General features: G+C 31.4%; 1 long non-coding RNA gene across 1 annotated transcript; it reads right to left on the bottom strand.

Annotated features, from left to right (window-relative positions):
• Positions 1 to 1437: 1437 nt before the first annotated feature.
• On the bottom strand, positions 1438 to 4075 carry LOC107003448. Its single transcript, XR_001454667.2, has 2 exons — positions 3406 to 4075; positions 1438 to 1852 (listed from the first exon to the last, which is right to left on the bottom strand). It is a non-coding gene; the product is annotated as an uncharacterized LOC107003448 (long non-coding RNA).
• Between the last annotated feature and the right edge of the window lie 2492 nt (positions 4076 to 6567).

Here is a 6567-nt window from a genome sequence, read left to right as displayed (position 1 = left end):
GAGAGAGAGAGAGAGAGAGAGAGAGAGAGTTGGGGTCCAAACCCGGTTTCTGTCCGCCTGGACCGGTATTTGGACTTATTTCATTTTGGGCTTGTGGTCCACTTTAATTATAGGGAAAATTGTGGAGAATGGCAAACTAAGGAAGGTAATTATATCAAATAAATCCCCTTTCAATTATTTTCTTTAAAAGACAAACTCTCTGTAAGTTTGCTATACCAGGTCCCACCATTTTGTATAAAAAAATTCTCCAAAACAAAATCCTCTTTTCCTCTCTTTCTGTGCTTTAAATACAATTTCTTCTTCTTCCTTCAATTTCTCCACAATTTTCTCCATAATTGTAATTTCAAACTACCAGCTTCTTCTATCACACACGTCATTGCGTTTTTTCAAACTATTTCAAAAATTTCAAGGTACTACCTAAAACTCATCTCACATTATCAATTTTTGTTCATTTTTTTGAATTTCTTAAAACTACCTTTTCACTTCACTTGTTAATTCCTTCAGATTTTTGGTTAAATCAATGGATGCCCAATCTCCATCGAAAAGATTCACAAGAGGTATACCATTGCATGTTGAAATTGATGTTGAACACCCATCATTTACATTGGGTCTAACTCAGGAATTTGGGGAGATTTCAGGTTCATTGTCTAAATTTACTACCATTCAAGAGATAAGATCCAAATTCAATAATGACCCAAGTAGATTTGTTGATGGAGGTGTGAAGAATCTTGTCGATATTGTTACTGGGTCAAGTAAGAAAAGCAAACATAAAGCTGATGTTTATACGGTTCATAATGATAAAAATGAAGCTGTTGGTTCTGGGTCAATCAAGCATCATAAGGTATCTGTATAATCATTGTTCATGTATATATTTAGATTTTATATTATATGTTTTGTTTTTGTGTTGAATCATGTCTTATACAATTGTAATTGTATAAATGTATAATCTATATTAGTATATGTTTTTGTGTTTCTGTTGATTCATGCCTTATATAATACTGTTTGTATAAAATGTATAATAAATTCTTGTATCTGTTTATGTGCTTATACAATTGTAGTTGTATAAATGTATAATTTATATTAGTATATGTTTTGTGTTTCTGTTGATTCATGCCTTATACAATACTATTTGTATAAATGTATAATAAATTCTTGTATCTGTTTCTGTGCTTATACAATTGTTCTTGTATAAATGTATAATATCTTAATATCTGCTTTATATTCATATCTTATACTGCCTAATTTACTGCCTCATTATACAATTGTGTGTATAAGTGTATAATTTATCTACTTCAATAGCTTGATCAATTTTTTGAATTGTCTATAATGAAGCTATTACGAGTGAAGGAGAAAAAGAGAGAATGAAACTAAAACTGAGTTCGCGTGAATTATGGAATCTTTTCCTTATTTGTCTGCCGCCTATTTTTTAAAAAAAAATTGAATTGTATAAAAGAAAGATATTTATTAACTGTTGTACACAAAAAGTCACCCGTAGCAAACTTTTAATTTGCTGCGGAATGCAATTTTGAATAGTTTGCTATAGCCTACAATTGTCAATTTTTTCTTTGCTATATATAAAATTTGCCCTTAATTATACCTATCCTAAACTAACAAGATATTAATAATACAAAATAACAAGGGCTTAGGCCCAAAATAACAAAAGTACAAAAATCTTGAGAATAAATGTGGGCTTTTCTGGCCCAATCTCTTCAACTTCTCTATTTATTTCGAATTCATTCAACTTCGAGACCTGTGACTTTCCCTCCTTTTCACTCGAACAAGTAAGGCTGACTCGATACTCGAAAATGCAAGGAGATGATGAAAAGAGTCCAATTTGGACTCAGCAAAGCATCTCGTGTAAAAAAAGTGAAAGAAAGAAAATTAGTACTCTCTTGAATGTCTTCTAAAAACAAAGTTACATGAAAACATTACTCAATGCATATGTTGGAAGGAATATGGTAATTAACGAAGTGTTTCAACTTCAAGTTGGCTCCCGTACAGAAAACAAGGACATTTCTATACCAAAAATGTGAAATCAGGGAGATATTGACAAATCCACATGCATGAAACAAATTAAAATAAAACCTTGAGGTCTACTTCCCCGTCATGCTAGAATTAAATCAAACTACATGAATATTTAAGTTCATATGAGTTTAATGAGTTTAGCACATGGAAATTTCAAATAGTAACATATGATTGAATAAATTGCACGAGTACAATTCAATTTTTTTTCACATAACCAACTGATATATCACAATTACAACAAGAGGTAATAACCAACTAAAACAAGCACAATTCATATTTGCTTGAGAATGGAGTAAGATTCACACTGATTTGTATTCACGGAGAGACAAACATGCTAACATAAAATAAGTACGTCATAACAACATTTTACTACCAAAAAGGGGGACAATATCTGAAACTTAAATACTAAACTAATCATCAAAGTCCATGACTAAACAACAAGTAGTTATTTGGGAACTAAAGAAGACGAGAAATTGATCAAACTCATAAAGCTAGATTTAAACTAAGATAAGCCCTTTGAATTAGCTGTAAATCAATGAACAAATACTAAGATAAGAGAAGCTACTACACATGTATACAATTATAAGAACACATACTTTCGATGAGGTCCAATTTCAGAAGACTTGAAGAGATCAAGATTAAGAACAGGTAGTCGAAGAAAAAATATAAAATAAAATAAAATAAAATGAGAATGGCAACCAGCTAGACTCTTGAAAATAACAGAACCTCACACTGAAACACAGATCTGGTGACAAATCAGGAAACAAACTGAGATGGACAGAGAGGATAGATTAGTAGCCATCCAAATAAATACTAAAATCTTATAGTACTCTGATGAGTACGAGAGCTTGTTGATAGTGACTTGAATGACCAACTTCAAAAGGCTAAAACATACCAATGTTCGAAATAGGACATAATAATAATCACGTTATATTAGAATGGATAGAAAACTATAATATTGCTCCAATATCGAAGATACTCTAACACTCCGAATCAAACGGAAAAGAACATCAGTCCAGAACATGAGCAAAACAGAACCAAACAGTCATCAAACTCAGCTCAAACCAAAAGAACATAGACTACTCAAACAGAACTAGATCGAGAATCAACTGACTTTCATAACAAAACAAAGCTATATTGAAACTAACATGAGCAAAACAGAACCAAACAGTCATCAAACTTAGCTCAAACCAAAAGAACATAGACTACTCAAACAGAACTAGATCGAGAATCAACTGACTTTTCATAACAAAACCAAGCTATATTGAAACTAGGAAGTAATTTAGAATAGCAGTCCAGTGGTTCAATTATAAAACTCACGACACTCTTAATTATAAAATAACAAAGAAAAGCTAAAGCATAGAAGAAAGTAATTTTTACCTCTTTCGGAGCAGCGAGCCGAGACGACGAATTCGAGCAGAACTTCCATCACCACAATGTAAATTCTGAAAACTTCAGCGAGCTCCGAAGATGCATGAAAGATGAAACAGACGCCAAGAGACTCAAATCCTTTTGTATTATAATCGAGAATGCTTTTTTTGTTCAAGTTTTGACTCTCGGCCTCAGAAAATCCTTTTTCTATCAACTATCATTTTCTCTACCTCCTTTTATTTTCCAGCTCTCATCGCCCAACCTCTAACTAACAATGAATAAGATGGAGGTTTTTATATGGGGAAAATTAGGGCATGAAAGGAGGAAATAGGATAGATCTTTTTCCAAATTCCAAAATCAAAAATCCCCCCCTCCACCCCCCCTCTCCAAAAAAAAATAAGGTAAGGCTGCCAGCTTTATACCAATACCTGTACAATTCTCAATGGGATAATGATGATAGCCGTCCGATTCGAAGCAAAGCACGAAAAAGAAGAAACGAAGTTGGGGTGGCCGGTGGGTATTGTTTTGGCGTTGTACTGTTGTAGTATTGTATGTTGTAATGTATGGTTTTCTTTTGGAATTGCGTATAATAATGGGTTGGTATTTGATTGAGAATGGGCTGCTGAAAAATAGTGCGCTTAAGAATGGATTATTTGTTTGCTGAAAAATTGGGAGAAGATGACCCAATATTGATTTCTTAAATGTTTGAAAGGATGTAAAGAAAATGGCTAAAATCGTAAATAGATTTAATTTGATATTAGGCTAAAATCTTAAATAGGATAAATTTTCAAAATTTAATTAACGAGCTTTTTAATTTTAACAAATTTGAATTAATGGACTCAAATATAGACTAATAACTAGAAAAATATAAATATTGAATAATTAAACTAATTAACCAAATATTTAATTAAAACAAAACATTTCCAAGACCATCTTTGAATATTTATAAAATATACCGACCATATACAAACTATATCAAGATATATTTAATATTTAAAAATTTCAAAAGTAACAAAATATTTTAAATAACATGTAAACAATTATCATTATTTATTTATTTTTGAAATTTTCTAAAAACTAATTATTTCAAATCGTTCAAAATTGAAGAAGCTCGATAATTAATTTATATTGTGGAGGTCCAAAATTGAGTGTCAACATGTATTTAACCTAAATCCTGAATTTCTATTATTTGTATAATTAATGTTTAAACTCTTAATAGCTAAAGTTAAAAAAAAATGTTCCTGAAGTACACAGCAAGCCAAACAAAAGTGTCTGGAGGAGAAGATAGAGTAGCAAAAGGAAAAAACATTTAAGGTAGAAAAAAATACTTGTATCTTGTATTTCTTATCAAGTACTACTTGAGCTAATTTATTGTTTTGTTATTTAACTTATTTACAATGATGGGCAACTATATCTATTAATTTCTAAAATTGATATTAGTTAGCTGCTACATATCGTATTTATATGCAACTTACTAATCTGATTATTCACCAAGTCCATGCTACAGGCAACATAGGTTGTGCTAAAATAGATATTTGACTAGAGAATATAATTATTGTTACCCTACTTAGATGAGATTTATTTGTGTTCTTTGAAGTAGTTAACTATGTTGCTTTGAAATTAGTAAAGATTGAGTATTTTGTTGAAATATCGAGGCTCACTGTACAATGTCCAATACTCAGTTTTTTCTGTACTTCAATATTTACTTTGGTTGGTAAAATTTGCCTATATAAAAAATATGATGAGAAAAAAGTAAAAAGTTGGCTGAAAGTTAATTGTTTGCTAGATTCTACTTGCTTATTAAATCTATAAGTTTGTCTTTGATGTTCTTGTCATGAAAAAATTAAGGCCAAACTTTGAGGTCATTATTAAGGTGAAAAGGTTTTGTTTTCTTTCCAGTTAAAAATTTTGTTAACCCTTATTATGGAAAACAATAAATGTATGTGTTTTTTAAATTATTTTTTGTTAATTTAATTAAAAGATTAATGAGATGGTCATCCTAGCTATATAAGTTATAACAAAGATGATTTTTAATTATTTTAATTATTGTAACAACATTAGGAACATGAATAATCTAGAGCATGGTTGGATGTACGAGAGGTTGGATGGACGAGGGGGTATAAACTCTAGTTTCGTCACCGGCGTGAATAACTTTATTCAGTTTATATGATCTCAACCAAATCGCATGAGTGGTAACAACATTCGATGTCCATGTAAAAAATATCATAACATTAAATACATGGTTGTTAAGACCATTAGATATCACCTTCTTTATTCAAGATTTGTTGAGAACTATTATGTTTGGAAACATAAAGGGGAGAAAGAGTTTATCAGGGAGATTTCTTCTGCTAATGATTTGAATGGTGGTCCTCAATCTTAATCAGGATACGACAATCCATATCAACAAATGGTTTTGGATGAAGCTGGTCCCAACTTCGACCATGGTTCGAGTTGGAAATCGAATAGAAATATTAACTCTGATTCCTCCCATCATTATGAACCTTCAATGGAGGAGGATCCAAGTCCTTCAATGGAGGAGGAGCCTAATCCAGAGTCTCAAAAATTTTATGATTTGCTATAGGCTGCTGACGCAAAATTATATCCTGATTCTTCCCTTTCTCAACTTGCAGTTGTATCTCGTATGTTAAATATAAAAATGGAGAATAATATCTCACAGCGAGGTTATAACTAAATGACAGTTTTTGAAACAGGTTTTACCTAAAGATAACATGGTGCTTGATAGCTATTATCAAACAAAAAAGCTAGTGTGTTTGGGTATGCCAGTTGAAAATATTGATTGTTATGAATCAGGTTGTATGTTGTATTGAGAAGATGATGAGCACCTTACATCTTGTAAATTTTGTGGTTACGAGAGGTATAAGAGTCGTGTTGGATCTCGTAAGAGGAAATTGGTCTCTTATTAAAGAATGTACTATTTTCCTTTTATTCTTAGATTGAAGAGATCATGTGCATCACATGCTACAGCTGCTAACATGAAATGGCATCATGAGCAACTAAAAGAGGATGATGTAATGTGTCATCTATCAGACTTTGAGGCTTGGAAGCACTTCAATGAAATTCATTCTTTTTTTCTTCTGAACCATGAAATGTAAGGTTGGGGCTATGTATTGATGGTTTCCAACCATTTAGTCAGTCTGGGAGGAAATACTC

This window comes from Solanum pennellii, chromosome 11, assembly GCF_001406875.1.
Source record: "Solanum pennellii chromosome 11, SPENNV200".
NCBI lineage: Eukaryota > Viridiplantae > Streptophyta > Magnoliopsida > Solanales > Solanaceae > Solanum > Solanum pennellii.
The sequence above is the reverse complement of the archived record's forward strand: the minus strand, read 5'-3'. Positions and strand labels throughout refer to the sequence as shown.